Source organism: Taeniopygia guttata, chromosome 6 (assembly GCF_048771995.1).
Source record: "Taeniopygia guttata chromosome 6, bTaeGut7.mat, whole genome shotgun sequence".
Taxonomy (NCBI): Eukaryota; Metazoa; Chordata; class Aves; order Passeriformes; family Estrildidae; genus Taeniopygia; species Taeniopygia guttata.
Window position 1 is genome coordinate 14,068,639 of NC_133031.1, and position 19,818 is coordinate 14,088,456.

Here is a 19,818-nt window from a genome sequence, read left to right on the forward strand (position 1 = left end):
ATGAGCTAACAACATTTCTAGAGGAAAGGAAACATATATATTAGGAAAATTTTAGAAAACAAAGGATGCACCTAGCAAAAAAGGATCTTTAAAATATTTACAAGTTTTGCTTTTCAAAATAGTATTTTCCGTGAAAAAAGGCAGGTTAATTAAGACCATGAATCAATTCATACAGACAAAGGAATGGAAGAGAAAAAAAAATAAAACAGTCTTGACCTTTGGATTTATTAGATGCCTGGATATTTACAGCAGATATAATTTTACACAGGACCACACAACAAGCAAATTCTTCCCTAAAATCTTCAGCTGAAACCACTCCAGACCTGGAGGCACTGTTGAATGAAAATGGAGTGCTGTTACCAGCCTCCTATTTCAGATGACCCAAAAGTACAGCAACTGAAAACCCACAGATTTTTCTCAAAATGAAGCATTATTAATTATTAATGCATACTCTGGGAATTGCTTCCATTCATATTATTTGATTGTTTTTCATGCTTCACTCACTATCCCTCCCAGACTTATGTTCAGAAATAAGATTATATTCTGCTCATTAATTTAAGGTCTGAATGAAATTTCAGAAAGATAATAGAATGTTTTTTCTCCTCCCTACAATGAGATAAATTAGTTTGAAAAGTCCCAGAAAAGGTGGCTATAGAGAAACCTGTTCAAGTCACTACTGTAATTTTTGCACCAGTAATACCGTGTAATGTTCAGCAGTGACTAGACTGTGTTTTGGTCCAGGAAAGCTCTGGATAGCAAGCATTTTAAATGTTGAACTAGTTGAATACATATTAACAGTACTTTTTAGATTTGTTACTGATATATTATGACAATTTTTTGTAACAACAGAAATCTTAAAATGCTTCCAACTGTAAATATTGTTGGAAATACTGCAGGCACTGCTTTTGCTGCAGGTTAGCACAGATATGCTTCATACAGGTTAGTCCCAGGAGCAGCTTTACAAGATTCTCAACATGATGACACCACTGTGGATATGGGAAGTGATTTAAGTTTCCACATCTTCTTTCAGAAAGGACACTTGCACTACAAAGCTGCAGGTACCAACTTTCACTTTTGAAAGCTGTTCAGGTACTGTAACTACCTTAAAACCCCCTGAGCATTAGCACTTCATTGAAACTTTCTCAGCATTTTTAAAAGAGAAGCTGATAATAACAAAGTAAATTATAACTTCCTCTCAACCTAAAGCAATAACCAGGAGTCTCAGTTTTAGATATTACTGAAACATATCCCACAGATCACGTTGTATTTAACATTAAATCCTACTTCATATATTGCAACATTCACACTAATGGACACCTTTAATTTTCTGAAATGTGCAAACACTGCCATGCCCCTGTTACCACATTTGCCTCATTTTAACCACACAGATTTCTTGATGGCACCGTGGTAATTCGTTATAACAGTCGTGAAACCCTCAGGGCCACTCATTTCGTCACAATTATCCAGTTACTGAACTTCCACTTTAGATGTCTGTCTCATACACAAGTAAATGGAATGAGGAGATCTATATACAAGGAGAAAGCCACACACGCTGCCTTCCATCTGTTACATGGAGAGACACCAAACTTAAATCCTGGACTGAGGATTCTATAACTGCAGTTTTTTATGGATGAGACCATTGGAAACTTATGCTCACAAAAGGAACGTCACATTTGTTTGCTTTGCATTGCAAAGAAGGAATATTATCTCACTTGAATAGCATAGATTTCCTTTATTTCTCATTACTTTTTATTTTAATAATGTTACATTGAACGAATACAGCACAAAGAGCTAACTCATGGCAAACAGCACTGTTGAAATCAAATGTTAGCAGGAATGACTGCCTAATACAAAGAGAATTCTCATATTGCATTATAGGTCCTTCAAGAGAAATATTTTTAGGATGCGAACTGCGGCGACCAAAGAGGGGGAGGGTCCAATTCCCTTATCCAGCCAAAGCCTCTAGAATGATTTAAACCTTCACACTGTTGGTAAGATTTTCCTTCCTTAGAAACATCATCTAGTGGCTACCAGTAATGCAAGGATATTGGATTGACAACCAGCCATGGTTGACACAGTATAAAATTAACAATGCTACAATTCCCCAAGTAGTTAAAATTAATGAAATAAGCAGTGTTCTAGCACCATCAACTCAGACAACTTAGTTATCTGGAGTGGTCTATATTAGGTATTTTGTGCTATAAATTATTTCATACTAAACCACATTAAAAAAAAAGGAAATAGAAAACACTACAAATTTCCTGAAAACCTGAGCCTGATTTCATTTCTCATGAGTCTATATGAAGTACTTAATTACAACTTGGTATTAACACGGGATTAAATGGTTTCTTATTTGCATGAACTTTCCTCAGATTTTCAGAGACAACCAGTATAACAATCCTTTAAAAGAAAATAACTGATCCACAACTTTTCCTGCCTGGTCTACAGGTTCGATATAAGGACTTATTTCCTATGGAGCAAATATCCCTCCACTTACTCACCCACACAGCTCCACTCAACCCCAGTCTCCAGAAGGAGGGCATAGACAAACTGCCACAACACAGAACACCTCAAACCCCACTCCTGAAAACACATGTAGTTAGTTCACTATTAGCATTCTTTGCTGATAACACAGTGCTTGCTACAGGTCATAATATTTACACTCTATTTGGCTTTACATAATAAGGTCATGTAAGGCCAGCAGCAGTGAAAATAAGGTAAAGCTGGGATATGAAACAGAATAAGTTTATTTCTACTTGGAAGGCACAACAATATAAGCCCTTCTGCCAGCTGTAAAGCAACACCATTACTAAATCATCTCAATCAATTTAAATAAGAAAATAGGGGCAAAATATTTAATTTCCAGTTAAGAACTTTCTAAACTATCAGTGACACAAACATTCTTTCTGTAATGTATTTTATAGACTTTAACCTGAGCCACGATCAGAATGGTCTTGATCTCAGTAAATGCATTCTTAAAGTACTTATAATGTACTGCTTCATCACTGATATTTTACAAGGCTGTCAAAGAGAAATATAATTTTTCATCCTCCTTTATTTCACTTTACTTCAAGATGTAGTAATTAACAAGAGGCTTTAGATGCTGGCAAAACTATCCCTTTTGAAGTTTCTACATAGCTGTCACCCTGGAGATAAAGGCAGATTATTCAATCTTGACATTATAATGGTGAATTCAAGATAAAAGACTGGATTAGCAACTTCATAACTTCATGCCTAGAAAAAAAAAAATGAGATCACCATGAGGTAATTTTACTTCTAGTTTTAAGGGTTTATGGAATTTCTAAAGGATGAAGAGAGGAAGAATATCATGTCTTGAAAGGATATAAAATGAATTATATAACCTTTTAAGCATTCCAGTAAAAACATTAAAGTTAGCTCTTATTTATAATATCATACAAGAATACTAGGGTTACCACCTGGCAGGCAACTTATTCCTACTTAAATGATGAGTACTTTTATGTGTTGCAACTACATGTCTTCTTAAGCAATTTTCTTTTCCTTCCTCTGTACAGGAATAGCACGCAATGTGGAAACTGAGCACATCAGGAGACTGATTGTCCCAAACCTTTGCACCCAAGACACTGCAAAAAACAACAGCCTGAACACCAAAAAAGGCTGCATCCTATAAATCTTGGGAGGTGTGTATAATGGAGTTCATCTCCAACCAAATGCGTCATATCTTTCTCATAAAACTGCAAACTCTGAGGCTGAGAAACTGAGTTCTAAATCAGGAGGGAAAATTCATCGCTAGCTGCCTCCTACATATTTTTCCAGTATTTTGGTGCATTCAAAAGGAATTGTGTAGAATCAAATTCCTTTGCCCTTGGAATACTACTGATCCATTCTATGGTAAACAGGAAAACACATCAGGAAAATGACCTTTTAGGATAGAATTCAGAGATAAACTTGAAGGCTCAAAAAGAAATATTTCATGGGCCTGCTACTTAGAGGTCTCCCAAAAAAGCAGAGTTGCAAACCTCATGTTGTAGGAAACTCAAAAGGCTTAGTGTGGTTCAAAATCTTACCAATCTCACTATCAGCAAATCAAAACGACCGAATGAAGCCAGCACAGCTCACCAGAAGAGTAAGGCAGCCTCTTTGGAGGAAAGAGGCTGTAAATCATTCAGAAAGCTGGGGCTATCATCAATTTAAAAAACCCTTACAGGATTAACAAAACCCCCAAGGTATACCAAAAAGAAATTCAAAGGAAGATTATCAGGACTCATAACTGCAAATAAATTATTCTCCACATACATAAGTAACATAAATATTATAAGAGAAACTGCAGGAACACAAGTAATAACAGGTGACCTGAAGGTCAGGTGATGATTGCAATGCATATGAAGGTTTCAAAGGTGCAGCAAAAAAATCAAAGTCATTTGAATAAGTGCTGATCATGGAAAACACAAGAGCGATTCCCATGCTGTAGTCCTTAATTTTGGAGGAATTCTAAGGGTCTCTCTAAAATTAAAATGCTCCAAAGAATATAAGGGAAAAACTAGACAAAGTGTCAAATTCCCAGTACTAGGTTATACGCAGCTAAGGATTCAAAAGGAACTCAGAGCAGAAGTTTAATCGCTAGCAGTAACAACTAACTTGCTTAACTTTGCTTAGAACTGTTAAAACACTTGAAGACTAATCAGTAGTAAATGTGACTCCTAGACAAAGAGGAACCAGGGAGATCCAACTTGAGGGAAAAGTACACAGGTTCAGAGAGGAAAAAGTACCAAAACAAAATGAACATTCATACATCTGAACAAGTTGAAAGATCAAAAGTACCTATAATGTATGACATCCACTTGCCATGTTTTTGCTCATCCCAGGGCATGCACTTTTGGCCACTGTCAGAGATGAGACAGACTGGCTATATAAGCACCCCGCAAGTCAGAAACAGTACAAGGTTCTAAAGTTATGTAAATGCATCTAATTAAAATTCCATCCCCTTATCCATGATTTGACAAAGTAATTCAAACACAGAGACCAGACCCCATAGACTAACAGCAACCCTGACATGTAACTGACTGGATTGAGTGAAAAAAGCTTAATAATATGCTATGCATATGCTGAATAAACTCCTCAACCCTATGCAATATTTATGCTGAAGGAGTGAGACTGGAAGTAAAAGTGATCATCTCCATCTCTGTTTGTACAAAACACTCACACAGCTTCAGCATCTGATAAAATCCCACAAATTTACCATCTGGTCAGAACAGGAGCTATTTCATTCTTAGCTTACTTCAGTAAACGCCTCAGAAATGAAAACCCAGCTAAGCAAACGTGTGGAACCTTCTCTTTGGACTCTAACTCTTTGTGACCAAGGAAGCATTATACAGCTCTTCCTTAAGCTCGGGATACCACAGGGTTTTTCCAAGGGGACTAGTGACAATCCCAGCACACTGCTACCACTTACATTTAAGGAATTTTGATGGGACTAAAAGTCAAGATAGAAAGAGCAGAATCTGAGTGGCATCACTTACTAAACTGAAGTAACAAGTCATTACAAATCTCTAAAAGATCTTAATTTGTAAGCTTATAAAATAATTTAAAAGCCTTCATGTTCAAAGAATAATTACTTCTATGACAATTACCTATTTTAGAGTATTTATTAAATATGACTGTTTAGCACAAAAGTAAAGAATTTTCCCTCAAGAAGTCATTTACATCTCCATTAAACACCATCTTCCAGGTTATTTACAATCAAAACACTGGTCTGAACTCAGAACTATCTCACTCCTTTTAAATGGATTAATTAGATGTGATCACTGTTCAGCTAAATCCAGAAGCCTGGTCTTTTCTTAAATAGAAAATATACCAGTAATCTTCAAAGATATGGAAACCTGGGGAGCAGTGCACCACTTAAAGAAAATCCTTTTAGGTGAAGTGTTTCAAGAGCAAAGCCAGAAAAATCTGCAGTTCTGCTGGAAGAGATGGGTATTTGCTGAGCTATGATTGTTAGGGATATTTTTATCACAGTAAAACAGAATAAACACTTGATAAAATTCATTTTGAAGTGAATAATTTGCCATGAAATTTGACTGCACCTGTGTTTTTTTCTCCTTACAGAGCTCAACAGTTCATTTACATTTGGTAAATAAGATCTTACAATACTGCACACTTTGACCTCCATTTCTTATAAGAAGTTATTTTTAAACCAAACCTTTGTCCAATTAATTAATAGAACATTTGCATTACACTAAACACTGCTTTTTTCTTTTTGGCTTTTCCTATATGCTATTTGCAGTGACACATCAATAAAGCAGATGTATTTTTCTGTCACATTTATGTTTAGTGCATATTTAAGGTGACTTTTTTCCCCTTAAATATCCCAAAGTAATTTGTAACTCTGAAATATGAAGTCTGAGAAAAACAGGTGTAGAATGCACATTTTTCTTTTGCAAGTCTTTACTCAAAAAAATCTGAATAAAAACAGCATGACATGCAGGGCCTAGGAAAAGGAATGCTGAAAATATGAATTTGATGAACTTTTTTAAAGTTAAAAAAACTAACTTGGATCAGCTCTCAGCTGATTCAAACCAGATTCATACATTTTAAATTCTCATATCTATATCACTATGTACATTACATTACATGAATATAAACTCTGTATATTCACAGAGCACTGAAGTTGCCAGCCGGTCTCAGCTGAGTCCAGAACAGAATTGTGAAGGACAGGTACTTGAGCATACCCAGTCAGTCTGTTTAAAGAATTTTTGATTGTTCAACTGGTTTTTCCATGTTCAGTATCACATATCTGTTAATTCTAAAGCTCAATGAACTGATGGCTGTTCGGGGTACTGTAGTATTACTCTACCAGTGCTTAGCTGCAAAGAAACAGCTCTAAGATTTATGACTACTTCAGATTACAAAGATTGAAGACCTCAGGAGGTTGCTGGTGTAGGACTTGGAGTGAATTGAGCACAAGGCACATAAAACACTCTGCCAAATTTGCTGTGAGAATTTCTGTACTATCAGCTTCAACAAAGAGTCAAGAGTCTGAACCGAGGGGAGGCTCAGCTACCTCCTTTTCTCCATTAGATCAGAGCTAGGCAAGTTTGCCAGGGTTAAAAGCAAATTCTGTACTTCTGATGCCTCTGGTTTGCCTGTTCTGTCATCCAGTGCCATTGTTTTGTTTACACTTGTGAATCTTGCACATTTCATCAACAGTCATTTCCTTTCTGAAGTCCTGAAAAGGAAGTTCACTCCCATAACAGGAAGATTAGCAACATTATAAATTACAAATTACTTTTAGAGTACCCTTAAAAGGGAAAGGAAGAAAAGAATACTAGAAAAAAATGTCCTGTTATAAAGTGTGTGTCCTTATAGTCTTTAATTTGAAATGTTAATGAAATTACTGGCAGGCAGTAATCTGTTACTGTCACACGATAGCAGAAATGAAAGAAATGTCTTAGTACTCTCTTTAAATGTTTAAAATAAATTCATAAGAAGCAGGTGTCAAATTATAAAATCAATCAGAAAAATTATGTGGTTATCTGAAGATTTATTAATATAAAAGCAAACACTGAAGAGAACCTAATATTATTTTCTGTGGCATTTAAAAAAATTAAGATATTGTAGAAAATAAAAGATAAGTACTTCCAAATATGGAAGTACTTAGCATTTTAAAGTGCTGTACAGCGTGTGAAGAACCTCTCATCACTAAGTGCATCATCCTTATCCACTAGGTTAACTTGAGCCGCTACTGTGTTCTCAGTGAGTCTACAAAGGGCAAGAACTACTGCTTCAGTTAAGTCATGTTTGAGTTGTTGTTGGTAGTTCTGATGAAAGGGTTTGGGTTTCCTTCGAGATTTTGTTTGTGTTTGTATTTAATATGTGGGAAGTATACTTTGCAACTTTGGACAATCCTCCAGAGATAACTGAGTGCCAAACACATTATTTAAGAAACTCTTTCTGGGAAAGTCTGCCCATAAAGACAAAGTTTCCAATGATTTCCATACGATCAGGTGTTCATTCTTACTATTAACTTTAGACTTGAAATACATCTCAACAAAATAGAAGAAAGGCACTATTCTAGAAAGCACCAATGTTTCTCTGACATTCCCTCTAAGATGCAAAATGTGAGAGCCAAACAATAGTCCAGGAGACTCTGCAGTATAAAATGGCATGGAGAAATATAGTTCCTTTCCATAATCCATTTCCAAAACAATCTGACAGTCAGGTTTAACAGCCAATGAAACCAATTCAGTCCTTGAATTTTGATGCCCAAAGAAAATGCTCCTGCCAAGGCTCCTTATCAAAATGACCAGCATGCAGTTTGAAGCAAATCTGAAACTCCTGACAGCTGAGGTTCTCTACAAGACATATGAAGAAACCCATAAGGAGATGAAAGAGAGGATAATTACAGAAGTCCATAGGCCCTACTCTCAGCAAAGAAATCACCTGTCACTGCTGTAGCTGACCTGAGCAGCAGCTGCGGGGCTGGAGACAAGGGGCTGTGGGTTCATGTGGCACAAATGAGGACGGATACCTATTTCTCCTCACCATTGGCAAATCCTATTATCCTTTCACTCCTCTGTCCCAACTTACTTCCTAGAAGAGCCAGTTTCAGAAATTTAAACAGCCTCTGTGATTTCCCATAAAAAGTGAAATTATTGTCAAAAATAAATTTCCTTCAGTCGGGAGGGGTTTTATTTGAACATATTTCAGAGAGGGGAGAAGGGAATTTTCCCATGCTGTCAATGTATTTTGACATATTCCAGGTGGAAATAGGTCAACTTTTTAGTTAGCAATAACCTTTTTTTTTTTAGTTTGAAATGTTTGAAATGTTTGAAATGCTTTTTTAAACAGAAATGCTCTCTACTGTTCAGCTTTACCCTCCTGCAGCTTGTGGGATGACACTGGACTCATCTTCTTGTTGTGACCTCCAGCAGCCCTTATGTGAGCCAAGAAAAAGCAGCAGGCCATCACTTCTACATGGCCACACACTGCAGACTTAGTTAGGAAGAGATTAGTCTGAAAGTTGGGGCAGAGGAGAAAACGGAAACATCTGCTGTTAGTAGTAGATAGTAGAGGCACAGTCACAAAAATGTTAATTCCTTTTTTTCAATTGCTTTTTTGTTAATCACAAGTTCAACTCTGGTTATTTTGATTTTTGTTTTTTAATTGGTAGTTTAAAGTATAAATAGGTAGCCGAGTATATGAATACTGCCTCTACCCTGAGAGAATGTCAGTATTCATCTAGGAGCTGTATCTAGCTGCAGTATATTTATATTATATGGAGCTGAAATACTTCAGTAGAACTTTAGGCAGCTTCTAATTAAACAAAACTGTATAAGGAAAAACTCAACCAACCATGTCCGGTTCTGGGCTCCTCAGCTTAGGAAGGACGTTGAGACACTTGAGTGTGTCCAGAGAAGGGCAATGAGGCTGGTGAGGGGCTTGGAACACAAGCCCTGTGAGGAATGACTGGGGGAGCTGGGGGTGTTTAGCCTGGAGAAAAGGAGACTCAGGGGTGACCTTATCACTCTCTACAACTCCCTGAAAAGTGGCTGTGGTCAGGTGGGTGTTGGTCTCCTTTTCCAGGCAGCAACTGGCAGAACCAGAGGACACAGTCTTAAGCTGCAGCAAGGGAAATATAGGTTGGATATTAAGAAAAATATTTTTACAGAAAGGGTGATAAAATACTGGAATGGTCTGGCCATGGAGTTGGAATCACCATCTCTGGATGTGTTTATAAAAGGATTGGGTGTGGCACTCGGTGCCATGGTTTAGTTGAGGTGGTAGGGCTGGGTTGAACTCAAAGACATGCAACAGCACACATTAGGATGTGTTTAAAGTTTAAATCCAATGTAGCCAGATAGATCTTTAAGTCCATCAGCAAAAGCTTGAAGACTGACCCAGTAATGTAATCTAATACATTAAATGGTGCCATTAGAGAGACCTCATAGGAGCAAAACATTAAGCTTGACATCAGCCCAATAGTGGGCAACTTGTCCTACACAGATGCTCAAGGGGAGGAAGGAGCAAGCAGGTTTCCTCTTTCATCTGTCCCCAGCAGAGAAACTAATCAAAACAGTTGTGTTCGTACTTCACAGGGTAATTTGCACCAAATTTTGTACAGAAAAGTATGACAGCAATATACACCAAAAAATCTCCAAGCTCCTGGAATTAATATTGGGATTTATTAACAAAGCAGGGTCTGGAAACAGACACAAAACATACCTATGGGAAGCAAGGACTAGATTAAGGTAGGGGAGAAAATGGTTCTGCTTCACATAACAAAAATAATTAATTAGGGAAATCAGCCTACACCTTTCTAATGGATTACAGCATGTGTGCCCAGTGTGCCATGACCTGAACAACCCATGAAGAGGTAATTCTGTTCCCCCATACCCTTATGAGACATCATGTTGTCCGTATAGTGAGGCTTAATGAAAACTGTTGTTCAAAGACTGCTTGAGGCTAGAGCTTGCAATGACGCAGCTTCACCATGCACAAACAGCACAGGCCCCATGACTCTTCCTGCCACAGGCACAGCTCCAGCCCAAAAGGCTGCACTAAACCCCTCCTGGAGCACCTGCTCAAGTACTGGAGCTCTCCCACTGCTACAGGATAGCGGGGCTATCCTGCCCCGGGGATATTAGCTCAAGTCTAGCCCACCATAGATATGCTAATGCCGCTAAAACTGAGAGCTCCCAAATGAAACTTTTCCACTCACAAGCATATTGTGTGCTTAAATGCCATGAAAAAATATAAATTGTTCTCCTCAAACCCCAGCAGGTTCCTTAATGACTAAGCTCCACTAATTAGTAACAGCTGTTAATGAAGTGAGCAGGTACAAACCTAACCTCTTCAATTAATGCATAAAATTCTTAGACTAAAATCAAATTCAAATGAAAGCTGTTAAGAAGAAACAAAATAACATTCAATGGTCAATATTTATGTTGCTGAGACCATATTATTTCCCCCAAAGCCACATATATCACTGTTTATCAAATGTAGAACCTATTTGTACTAAAACCTAACCATTTCCATACAGCTTAGGCAAACACAGCCTGCCATCACTTTTAAAAAACTAATGCATCGTTTCCAAACAAGTCAGTCAAGACACAAATACAACAATTCAAATATGGAACACCATTAATGGCTAGTTAACTCTATAATTACATCTTAAAAAAAGTTTTTTGGAAAGCTTCATTTGTCAGAGAAAAAATCATTAAAAGACGTGAGAAAATGAAGCGCTCTCCATTTTCCAAAATACCATGTGACAGTATTCCAAATACTACTCATCTCAAAACACCTGTTTTCATTTTAGATAGCATTGGTGGAAACCTCAAGTTTCATGAGTATTTGCAGAGAATCACTACACAAGAAGATTTATAGCTATCTCAAATGTCCTTCTCAAGGCTGAAATTAAATTATTTTTCTTGTTATTCTACTAGTGAGGAGACACTACAAATCTCCTGTTTATCGAGTCCCTAGTGGTAAGAGAAAATTAGATCAGGGACTTCCACTGTCATCCAGTGTAGTAGGTTTTCCATCCAAAATATTTAATTGCCAATTAAAATAAAATATTCAAATGAACACTCAATACAAAGACTGCCTTTAACTGTATTCTAAACCTGCTCCACAGAAATACCAAGCAAATTTTTCTTAAATATAGAATGCTATAGAAATCGCCTGTTATTAAAGAGGCCATAAAAGGAGGAAAGTGAGTGAGGGAAGGGAAATGCATTCACTGTTACTTGCAGACTGTTTCCCTAACCTCGATTATCACCCTTTGTACTTTGTACTGGAGGTAGATCTGTGGAGATGCCTGGTCAGAGCTCTTTAGAGATCCTTCAGGGACTTCTCTGTGATCAAGTGGCAGGTGGGGAGATATAACTAGGGACTAAGGGTTATGTATTTACATATTGGCCTTAAGGATCCCCACTTTCAAATTCTTTATCCCAAGTGCTATTAGTTTTAAGCTAATAATCACTTGTTATCTTAGGTAATTAAAACTGTAGAAACATCATGAGTTATTTAGCTAACTGTATTAGAACATAAGTCTGGGATTACCCAGTAGAGGGATTTATGCTCATATAGAGTGTGCCCTAGAAATCTTGAAATATAAAAGAAGAACAAAATAGCAGAATCATCTATATGTAATGATTTATAATACTGAGGCAGCTTTGGGGAGAATGTGCAATTCCAAAGACCATAAAAAAGAAAACAAACCCCCAAGCAGATGGCCATCTTCATCTTCCTTTAAAAATAAGCATTTGTTTGGTCTTTGTAATTTTTGTGTGTTCGTGTGCCCAGAGCTTCACAATAATTCTCAACCCCAAATCTGTACAAGCCAGTGGAAAATTCCCATTCATATGGCCGCACTTAGATCATTGCATTGAGATCTGGGTCCGTGACTGTTGTCTGGACACAGTTCCTGTACCAACATCTCTGAACTATTTCATTCTTCAGCCCTTGTCTCCTGTGTATCTGAAGTTATGTCAGTGTAATCTTGCTTTATACTGAGATATCTTATTCCCAGGTATAGAATATATCTGTCTAGGCAATAATTTTTAGTCTGTCTGCTCCCCCTACCTTTGTTTTTTTAAATTCTACATTAACTCTGTTTCCAGGCACTTTGGAGATTGCCAGCAAATACTGAAATTTGCAAAAGCACTCATTCTTTGCTGGTCAGGATGCAATCTACACAATAACAAATCTTAAATAGTTTCCTTAAAATCACTACAGCACCACAAATTCTCATATCATGAATATTTCTGTTTGATAGCAATAGCCTGAGTGATTCAGTCTCAAGTGGGTCCTTGATGGTTACACAGTTAATAAAGTTAATAAAATTTAGCTCCAACATAACTATAAGAAAAAGATGGCGAGATTTCTTTCAGTTCGTTTTTGTTAGTCCTTCCTGCACACAAATATAAACACAATCCATATATATATATGCCTGTGTGTACATATAACCCATAAATCATTGAACATAGACCTTTGAAATGAAATATTGACAGCTTGTTTACTTTTTAAATTTCATCTGCATGGAGTTGGAAGATATAACAAGACTCAGTCACATTGAGAACTTTAGCATAAAAGAACCCCAAAAGAATAATTTAAATCTGTCTGGTGTGAGAACATTTAATGAGTCTTCTAGATGTTAAGAGGTTTTATACACTTCTAAAAAAATCATTTCCCAAATGCAGTGCCATGATATTGCCTCTGAGAGCTGAGATAAAGTGATACACATATGCTCAACACATGGATGTGAACGAAGTGGTTACCTTGGCAACAACAACCTTGTAAAAGCTTCCTTCTACTAAATTACAATAGTCACTATTGGAGAAAATATGTTTTTTCTCAGTCAGACCTTGCAAATAAGTTAGTATATTTCATTTATAGATTTTTTCAGAGCCTTAGACTTTTTACAGCTAAACTAAACATGCTTATCCCATGTACCTTCAAAGTTCCAATACATACAATTTTTGTAGCATTTGGCTTATACTGACTTCCAAATTCAAACTATTTCTTATTCAAATAAAGCTGCAGATATATTTAAATGGACTGAATTTGCCACCATCTCCTGCAGCTGCAGGTATTCTACATGCAGCAAACATATATAAAACAAATATTTTTGCAGGGTTTAACAAATAGCTTTTAAAAATAAAGCCAGACATGTGGCTGTTAATAAGAACCTGTTAATAAGAAAAATATATTTCCATTACACACAACATTTCCAAAGAGTTGCTGTGTTTCAAGAAACAGCTTCAACTAAAGGATTTCTATGTTCCAAAATTACTTTTCTGCCTATGAAAATCCTGTGTCACATACCACTAAAGAATGTGTGCCTGGGAGCATTTGCCCAGGCCATCCTTTGCCAGAAGGAAACGTTCCTTTTTTCTGCTTGAAGAGTCCAAAGAACATTGTTATGACATGTGCTACAATGTGAGACAAAATACTTCTGCAAAGTTAACAAATTTTTGATTGGTGACAAAAGAGCAAAAGTCACAGCTCAGTGTGCCAGAGGAGGAAAGCAAGAAACCTCAAGGACACAGTGAATATTTATTTAGGCATCACTGAGGAATACAGTATTCCCAAATTTTGCATGATGCATATAGACAAAGCCAATAAAATCTTGTTCATAAGTCATATCTTCCTGGGATCCCACAGATTCCCCAGTGCCTACCAGAGATTGGAAGTTTACAATTAACCTCTCAGATACAAAGTACACCTACCAATTTGTATTATTTTCAGTCTTATAATGGTGTAAATTACTCATTATGTTCTTGCTTTTATTCAGGGTAGCCAGCCACTATGATAATATTACATTATTTAGTTACCACTTATTCAGAAATAGATTAAAACAGTATATTAGTATCAACATCTAGCCCAGCCCAACTACTTTCCAAGCAGAAGGATAGGAGGTTTACCTTTTTATTACAATTGGTGTTCATTACATTCTAAAGCTTTCTATGTGCCTTAGGAAAGAAATCCTTTCTGAATACTAGTCTAATATGCTAAATACTACCAACTATTAATCACTTAGGTTCAAATTATGGTTAATAAGTCATGAACCAGACAAGCCTTGGGTATGTGAATTTGCCAGTATCCTACCAAAACTAGACAAAGAAAAGGCTATCATGTCGAGCATGTCCAGTTACAACTTGATCCCAGTCACATCAAAGTAATGAGCTAGTGAACACAACATGAAACAACAAATCTCTACCTTTTCCCACCTTCAGTTTCATACACAGCTGCAATCCAGGAGCAGCAGTACACAGAAGTAGAAACTGTTCTTTAGTTTACAGAGGAGCATGGAAGTTGCTTGTATGAAAAAGTACAGCATCCATGAACATCCACACAAGAAAAAAACGCTCCAGTTGTGCCCCATGCCCTTCCATGGGAGAGACACTCACTGTGGACTGCACCAGCAGATATAAAGCACATACTATGAGACACATAGAGCCAACACTGCCTATAACATACCTTATTATACCAATGAGAAGAGGCACAGGGGACCTGGATGAGGAATGTACCATCTGGGAAGAGCCAGCAGAGGAACAGTTTAATAGCAGCGTAATCAGTGACACCCTTTGTGGCCTGTAACAGGACCAGTCTACTTAAAGGACAATCTGCACACCTGGAAGTCCTCTCTTCTGTATATACTTTCAGCCTACACATTGTGAGAAGCCCCTGAATTCAACATTTGCCTCTTGTGTCCCTTCTCAATAAGCTCAAAACTTGCATTCCTTCTAAATCCAGCCATACCCTTTGCTCACTGATGAAGCCCCACTGGCAGCACATGACACAGTTTTTTCATTGCTAAGAGAATAACTTGTTTACTCATGTTTCCTGGTCATTTGGAAACTACTTCTAAACCTTGCTATGCTGGTATCATTTATTTGAGCAGAAATTCCATTACAGCATCATTTAGCATTAACACCTCTCCCACAGAGTTAACTGTTTGTGACCCCACAAGTCAATTACTGTAATTCCCTTCCAGCAGTGATCTGCTGCATCTGCTTAGAGCCTGGCGTACACAGGCCCAAGGATACTATACACGATACAAAGACCATATGTTAATAAATGAAAGATGTACTGGATGTACCCAAACTGGGGAGAGACAGCTCAAATTAAAACTGCAAGTGCTTCAATAAGTTTTAAAAATTCTTTATGGTGTTACAGATGTTTCTTAAAATAATCAACGCAACCAGAATAGAACAGTTTCACATCACAGTGCCATAATTAGCTTCAGCATCCTGGTAGAATTACATAAGCAACAGCTGCTGAACTAACCCCAGAGCCTTCCAAGGAGCTTCCTGACTTCTAACTTCTCTAATTTAAATTTTGCCAACTATAAGCATTCCAGTCTCATGTCAAAACATTCATACGGCTGATGGCTTGTATCCATTTTACTCTGTTAGGAAAATAGTCACAAAAGAATGGAGGTAAGTAGAGAGATCCTATGTACTTATATTTTTATCCAGAGTTAGCTAAAAAGAATATCAGGTCACCAGATTCCAGACTCTAAGCTATCTTAAGTGCTAATTACAGGACTAGAATCTACTCCCTTCTGCATGACTTTAAAGTAAATGGAAGGTAAAGATATGTCCATGAGCATTGTTCAAATTAGGGATTAAGAAAAGTGTAAAGTTGAAATAAAAGTTGTACAGTTCAGCAATTAGCATTTATTCAATTTATTTTTATATTTCACTCCCTAGATGGTTCACTTCAACACAATCTTACCGCAAGATATTTTTATGATGTATTTTACTGAATCTGGGTGGACATGACACTCAACATGTAAACTTTTGACTAAATTTCTGGTGTAAATCTGTTCCAATAAACTTTGGTGGAAGAGTTTTCTTCTAGCAAATTCAGTTAATCTAAGTTACAGTTTCTCTATAATATATTCAATCTAGTAAGACTTCGATTCCTAACACATCCAGTTCTCTGAACCAGTGCTATATGTTGGTTCAACATATGTGTGCATATCAGTTCAACATATCAGCACATATGGGATGTGTTGTTTTCCACATCTAGTCAGATTTTACATTCTATCATTTGAATTCAGCTATCTGATGAAGTTCAGCATTTCCAACTACTGGTAGAGCAAAGCACACAATGTTTCATAGCATTACTAAAGCTGTCCATTAAAGAAATCTTGATGGTATGGATTTCTGGAGCATGATTTTTGAGCAGAAAGGTCACACCCCCAAGTCAGCAAGTCCTCTAGCTGTTAGTATAAGATTATGAAAACTGCCATACTAGACTGAAATAAAGCTGTATCTTGTCCAGTGCAGACACAGGAGCATGCACTGCAAAAATTAAATAATAATAACAAAAAGATAATATTTCACATTTGGATTGAAATGTAACTTATTGATTCATAAATAAACCCTTTTAGTAGGAAACTGAATTCTCAATTACTACAATTTATGCCCAACAAGAGCCCGACATCCATCTAGTGAAGATGTAAGTGGAGCTAGTCTGCCTTTCTTATTCTAACCCTGCTCTAAAGAGTCTAAACGGATCAGCTGGGCCACAGTGAGACAGGAAACAAAGGTGCAGTGAGGTGAACTGATTTTCTCCCTGTCATTTCCCAGATGCATGTCAGAAGTTATGGACAGAATCAATGTCCTTGGAAATCCAAATCAGATTGCTTGGATGTGTGTTGTACCACAGAACTTGAAACACATCTCTGTGAAACTATACAGGACATTTGAAGATTACCTGGTCTACAGCATTGTTATTTTTACATAGAGTATTTACAAAACAAAGAAACATATGAAGCCACTTAGTTCAGGAAAAATCTGGATGTTGCATTTCATACCAAACAGAACAGATGTTGAAATTAATATGTTGCAGGAAGAAGAAATAGAAGTAAAGAAGAGGTATGAGATAAAGTAATTTATATCACACTTCAGCAACCGTATGTAGCTCCTTGCTACCACAGATCTGCTTTCCAACAGCAAATAATAAAATTATACTTTCTGTGCTGTTAATTATATGCAAATTAAAATTGGGTTCACATTAATGCAAAGAGTTGAATAACCATTTAATCAGATCCTCCCTGCAGGGTCCAATGATAAAAATGACAGAAGACTTGCATTACTAATTCTGAACTTCTCATATTTTGTACCTACTTACCTTGCAAACGAACAGCTACTGTGACACCTGCCTGCTGGGCTGAAGGTTTCTGCTGATTACGTCCTATAGACCTAATGGTAATCCTCCTGAAGAGAAAGTTCAGCTCCCTGAGCTAGGAAATCTAAAGAGCAAATCCCTGTAGTAGCTGCAATCATTTAGATGCTGAAATCAACAAGTTCCTAATATTCAAGATCATTTGATAAGGATTTAGGCTGTAGTCTATTCTAATATGCTCCATGGTGAGGCCACTAATCTATTGTTTACATCTCACTTCCCTCTCTTAAATCAGCAGGAAAGAGAAGTATCTCTAAACTATCTGATGACATATATCACCTCCCTTGAGTTTTCTTTCCTGAAAAAGAGCTGCTGAGCATCTATCCTTTTCTCTACGTCTATTTTTTTTCTGTTTCCATCTTCACTTCTAATTCTAGCATTGAGAGAAACTTTCCAAGGAATATAAGGGAAAAAAATCTCCTTGAGGTAGATTCTCTGCTTTAATAAAAGTGACAAGAGGACCCTTAACCCTGTTTAATAGCTAAAAAGACAAGTGGCAGGGGAAGAAAACAAAAATTGTTACGAATGAGACCATATTCTATTATGCTGCTTCACACTGTGACAGAATAGCCTCATGAATTTTCATCTGACATGACAGTTGAGATCTTTCCCTGGGTCTTAGAGCAGGGAATGCAGATTTGCCTTCCTCCCCACCTCACAGGACTGTTCAAATCAGCACCAGGTGGTCTGGCTTCTCATGAAGTCATAATTATAGGGAAGAAGAATTAAAATATTCCCACCCCACCCCCTTCAAGTATACTGCTTCATGGAAAAGGTGCAATTCCTTTGGGATGGCAAATACCACCAACCTGAAGAAAGGCTCCCTTACTGTGAAGATGCACAGATTTGCCTGAAACCCCCAGACAGTCCTGTTTAGCAGGTAACAGTGATAAAACTGGGCTGGGGAGAGGGCACAGAGTAGCAGGAGTGATACTTGGAGGGTTAGAGATGTGCCACGGATCTGTTTCCATTCTGCCCAAGGCTGCAGAGCTGATAACGTGAAAGATGCAGATGTGATGGGTGACAGCAGTGAGCCCTAATGCAAACCCTTCCTCCCAGGTACCTGTAGGAAGGACTTCTCTTGGAGCCAATTGCTGCAGAGGTAGTAAAACCTACTGGAAAATCAGTGCCATCTCTACTGGAAAATCAGTGCAACCCTCTCTAGGATCTAGAGCATCTGTGTGTCTAGAAGGAACTCACTTACTGTTCTCTTATCAAGGTCAATGCAATAAGAAATTATTTCATTTGATGTCATCTAAAAAGATCAAAAAAGCATTTCATCACACCATTTGGCCTATCTCGTACAGCACCTCTCTCTAACAGATTCTCTCATTACTTTTCTTCAAAGCTGTGATCTACAGCAAAACTGGGGTTTAAAATCTGTTTCATTTTCTTCCTTTAGTGTTTGCTAATCTAACACTGGCTACTAAATAAGCACAGAATATTTTGTTTAAAACTTTCTACAGTATATTATTCATATTTTGAAATGTCTTAATTACACATGCAATAAATGCACAAATATAGACTTCAGAGTGTATTCTTTTCTCATTAAAGTACAATCACTGTACTTTATATATAACTGCCAAGTACATAATTAAACCAGTCTATCCATGACAATGCTTTAGGTGCCACTGTCTCACTTGCAAACAGGAATCTTTATTTCATAAATTGTTGATCTAACATGGTATAAGCTCCCCATAGAAGCTCTTTTACTATATAAATTTCGCTACTGCCATAAGACACACAGATGTAGAAGAGCTGTTTTTTTGAACAAACATTTGGGGTTTTTTGGTTTTTTTCCAGACAGATGCTGTTTTCTTGGTGTTCCTGATTTTATTTGTTTAATAAGCAGGGTTAAATCATTTCAGCCTTCTTCATCAGTCATATTAAAGCCACATTTTTACTTAAATTCATATTTATTCTTACGATCTATTAAAAATGGCAATAATATTTTCTTCACTGGGTTAAACTCATCAAGTAAATCAATTTTACTTTCAAGAGATGGTGTTCTCTTCCATCTGTAAATTTAAAAAAAGATACAAAAGACTACAAGCCTGGAAGTTCTAAAATTCTGAAATATGTGGGTAAAGATACTGAAAGTTGTTTAGACACCTAAAGATGATGGATTTTTTTCAGTATCTA

At 37.0% G+C, this 19,818-nt stretch overlaps 1 long non-coding RNA gene across 3 annotated transcripts in view; it reads right to left on the reverse strand.

Moving 5' to 3' along the window:
* LOC116808542 (uncharacterized) overlaps positions 1-17,903 on the reverse strand; it is a 420,301-nt gene extending 402,398 nt beyond the window's left edge. For all 3 annotated transcript variants that reach the window (XR_005980815.2, XR_012056692.1, XR_012056690.1), the window contains exon 1: positions 17,623-17,903. This is a non-coding gene — a long non-coding RNA (uncharacterized lncRNA). The remainder of the gene's footprint in view (positions 1-17,622) is intronic.
* Positions 17,904-19,818: the final 1,915 nt, after the last annotated feature.